Source organism: Mastomys coucha, unplaced genomic scaffold (genome assembly GCF_008632895.1).
Source record: "Mastomys coucha isolate ucsf_1 unplaced genomic scaffold, UCSF_Mcou_1 pScaffold17, whole genome shotgun sequence".
NCBI classification, from domain to species: domain Eukaryota; kingdom Metazoa; phylum Chordata; class Mammalia; order Rodentia; family Muridae; genus Mastomys; species Mastomys coucha.
Genome location: NW_022196899.1, coordinates 28,417,512 through 28,421,945, shown reverse-complemented (window position 1 = coordinate 28,421,945; position 4,434 = coordinate 28,417,512). Strand labels below are relative to the sequence as shown.

General features: G+C 43.8%; 1 long non-coding RNA gene across 1 annotated transcript; it reads right to left on the bottom strand.

Annotated features, from left to right (window-relative positions):
- Positions 1 to 292: 292 nt before the first annotated feature.
- LOC116094790 lies at positions 293 to 2,399 on the bottom strand. The gene is made up of 3 exons (XR_004120316.1): positions 1,846 to 2,399; positions 1,521 to 1,750; positions 293 to 639 (listed from the first exon to the last, which is right to left on the bottom strand). It is a non-coding gene; the product is annotated as an uncharacterized LOC116094790 (long non-coding RNA).
- Between the last annotated feature and the right edge of the window lie 2,035 nt (positions 2,400 to 4,434).

Genomic DNA, 4,434 nt, shown 5'->3' with positions numbered 1-4,434 from the left:
CTCAGAATATCTTAACCATACCATTCTTTTTGTTTTTTTGTTTTTTTGTTTTTGCTTTTTTGAGACAGGATTTCTCTGTGTAGCCTTGGCTGTCCTGGAACTCACTCTGTAGACCAGGCTGGCCTCGAACTCAGAAATCTACCTGCCTCTACCTCTCAAGTGCTGGGATTAAAGGCGTGCGCTACCATCACCCGACCATACCACTGTTTTGTTTGCTTGTTTTTTAGTTTTTATTTCACGTGCATTGGTGTTCTGTCTGTATGTATGTCTATGTGAGGGTGTTGGAGTTACAGACAGTTGTGAGCTGACAAGTGGGTGCTGGAAACTGAACCTGGATCCTCTGGAAAAGCAGCCATCTCTTAACAGTTGAGCCATCTCTCCAGTCCTGACCATACTAGTCTTGATATGTGTTTTCAATGTCCCAAACAAATGAGCCAAACACATACCACAGAGCCAGCAGAATTTTTAGCCATCCCTAGGACCAAAGAGAATCCAAGAGAAGCCCCCACATAAATCAAATGGTCAAACAGCTCAAAGCAGCCTGAACTGACAGTTTCCTGGGGTGCTTCATGATCGGAGACATATCTCAGTAGAAACTGGGGCTTGCAGGAGCTGCCAAAATGAATTGGGTTCATTACTCTGAAAAAAAAAAATCAAAATTAAGAGCCAAGGACCAGGAATATAACCCAGTTGGTAGAGTGCTCACCTAGCACTCACAAAGCCTGGGTTCCAACCTTGGCACTGAGTAAAGTGGGCATCGTATTCATAATTCAGCACTTAGGAAGTAGAGGCAGGAACATCCTTAGCTGCCTGGGACTCATGAAACTGTATCTGAAGAAAGAAAGAGAGAGAGAGAGAGAGAGACAGAGAGAGAGAAAGAGAGAGAGAGAGAGAGAGAGAGAGAGAGAGAGAGAGAGAGAGAGAGAGAGAGAGAAAGGAGGGAGGGAGGGAAGAAAGGAAGAAAGTGAGGAAAGAAGGAAGGAAGGGAGGGAGGGAAGGAGGAAAAGGATACAGAAATCCTGTTTTGTCTAACCTCAGGCACTGTACAATCCTGGACAGCAACATGGATGGTCTAAGTTTGTCCCCACATCCTAAGTCAGGTCTAAGATTCTTTTTAATATGGGAGGAGACCCTTAACCACAAGTGAGCAGACATGCTGGACTGTATTAAGGTAAAATTCATCTTCCAACATTTCATAAAAGCTTTATATTTTTATTGCCCAAGCTACTATGGCAGGGGATTTTTCTTGAATTGGGAATATTAATGCTTATAAGGTAGAAACCTGCCAGGCAGTGGTGGCGCACGCCTTTAATCCCAGCACTTGGGAGGCAGAGGCAGGTGGATTTCTGAGTTTGAGGCTAGGCTGGTCTACAGAGTGAGTTCCAGGACAGCCAGGTCTACACAGAGAAACCTTGTCTTGAAAAACCAAAAACAACAACAACAAAACAAAAGTAAAAGAAAAAAAAGAAAGAAAGAAGGAAAGAAAGGAAGAGAGAAAGAAAGAAGCCTATCGTACTTACCAGCCAGAAGCTTTCCCTAAATCAACAACAAAATGAGATGTGAAAATCCAGCTGTCTCTACTTCCTGCTCCTCCATGGTGTGAACAGGTGAGAAGCCCCTGCCACAATCCTCCAAGCTGAGTATGGCCTCTTGTGAACACCATCTTGTGTTCAGGGCTCAGTCCTCCGAAACCAGCACTGTACACTCGGGTCGACCTTTCCACATTATCAACTCCTCCAGGAATCCCCAGCTAGGAAAGACCCAGAAAGGTGACTGAGCTGAGATCCCAAAAGCTTCTGCCTGGAGTGACCTGGAACAAAGGGTGAGCTGCAGAGTGTTGCTTACTAGCTTGCACTCCCTTGTCTTCCTTTGATCCAAGCACCAAGTGCAGGTTCGTAAGGGTCCTTAGGAAGGAAGTGAGCTCTTTGTGTAGGAGCTCAGAGGCCACAGCAGAGCAGGGAGCAGGCTGTGGAGAAGGGACCACAATTGAGCTCTAGTAAGGAAGCTAAGGAGGCTGCTGTTTCTCCAGCTCCCTTCAGTGAACTGTGAACCCAGGCCTCTGCTTGGTCTGCTCCATCTGTTGTCTTGGGCATGCCATCCTTCCAAAGCAAGCTCATCACTTAGTCTACATTCCAAGGGCCAGAGCTGAGCTGTGGCTTGAGCACGAGTTACCTGTTCAAACAATTTCTGAATGCTTCCCTGGTGGGCATAAGGAATTGATTAAAAACAACAAATAAACAAAAACAGCTAAGTGGAGACCACACAATTCCCCCCCAACTCCCACTCGCCTACTCTGGTAGCAAGAGTTTTACCTATCCATTTGCCCCAAGAGGAGGCCACATCTCTACCTTGGCCTTGGAGAAGTTGACCACATAAACTTTCTTTTTCTTTTTCTTTTTTCTTTTTTCTTCTTCTTCTTCTTCTTCTTCTTCTTTTTTTTTTTTTTTTTTTTTTTTTTTTTTTTTTTTTTTTTTGAGGCAGGGATTCATATATCTCAGGCTAGACTCAAACTCACTGTGTAGCTGAGGTTTGCTTCCTTCCCAGCTGATGAGATGAGAGTCCCACACCGGCACACCCAAAGCCTTCAGGAACAAACAAAACGTTCGTTTTCAGGAGCTAGCTTCGTGAGAGTAGTCCTCATCCCTAGTCAACAAGACTTCTCTTTGCAACAGATCATCACAGAAAACCACAATGAACCACATTGCAGAATCGTGGGCTCAGGGAATAGTATAGAACACTGGGCAGAAAGATTGTAAAAGCCAAAGAATTGGGGTGGGATGGGGCGGCTGTGAGGCTGCCTCTCCTAGGAATGTCACCCACGAAGACTAAACAACATGACTAATTTAATTAAATATGAGCCGAATGAGGATGATAGGAAGGACAGACGAAGATGAATTGGATGGAAGACCACAAAGCTTCATCCCTATACAAAGAACTACGGCAACCAGGGAGTGCCAAGGGCAAGAGCAGCAGAAATAGTCTCCCCAAGGAAAAGCACATGGACTGCTTGTCCAACGTCAAAGGTCAGCCCTGAAAACACACACATGAGTAAAATTATACAGTCTGAGCAGGCTATATTTAGGAATGTGTGTATATACAAATATATGTGTATAGACACACAATATATGTATATATGTAATAACAATTAATGAGAAAAGCGATTAATTTGAAAGAACAAGAGGAGGTATAGGGAAGGGTTTGGAGGGAGGAAATAAGAGGATGTAATTATAATCTCAAGAAATAAAAGAAAGTTGTGCATTTCTCAAGCAAGACTCTACCAAGCAGGACAAAAGTGGCCCCAATTCTGTGACTCGGTTCTCATATTTTCTCGTAGAGATGGTAGCATGAGGGTAATACAGCATTATCCTTGCTCTCTTCTAGAACAATCTCATGAGTTTTTGGTTTTTTTTTATATTGATGCCATAAAGTGACCACTTACTCCTCACCCTTTTTAGCCCATCCACTTGTGTATGGTTTGAACTCACAACTTGATTTGCCCAATAGAATATGACAGAGAGGGACTTGGCCCGTTCAAGATTTGAGCCTACAAAGGCTCTACGTTCCCCTTTAATTTAACACAGTTCTAGCCTGTAATCGCGCCGTGACTCACCAATAGCCTTCAACGGTTACTGACATCTCCCTGTGCATTGTGTAAGAAACCGCTTTGGAAGGTTCAGAACATGGCCCAGTGATTCCACTGGCGACAGAGGATGCTCAGATAATTCTGAACCACATCACCATAAAAAGTGAAAAGAGTGGCAGTTGTTTTGGGCAATCAAGTTTTATACTGTTTTGTTAGGCAGCAAGGAACAAATAAGCATTATCAATCAAAGGATATGACAAGCAACCTTTGCCCTCTAGCCGTGAGATTAGACTCCAGACTTCTACTAGGTACATGAGTGTGTATAAACTTGAGATATATGACATATTAGTGTCCTGAAAGCTATAGCTGTATAAAACATCTAGAGTACACACACACACACACTCACACACACACACACACACACCACAAAACAAACAAGAAAATCTGCATGGATGTGGTGGTTCATGCCTTTAGTTCCAGGCAGAGACAGGAGGATTGCTGTGACCTCAAAGCTATTCTGGAATACCAAGACGGTACTAAACTGTGGTACACAGCAAGACCCAGTCTCAAACAAGTAACCAAGCAAACCAGAGAAAACCCACAGACTGCTGGGGGGCAGATTGGTGCGTGCCTATAAAGGCATAACTCAAGAGGCTGGCAGAGGGAGGGAGATCTGTTTTCCAGGCCAGTCAAGGCTACCCTGTGAGAGTGTTGAAAGCAAAGGGCAGCAAAAGCCCTCACGCAAGAATAACAAAAGAACTTGCACTCAGAGATGTTTTCTCTCTTTCCATTTTATTTTAAAATTTTATGAACTATTATTATTTGTGTGTTGGATGCATGTGTGTGTGTGT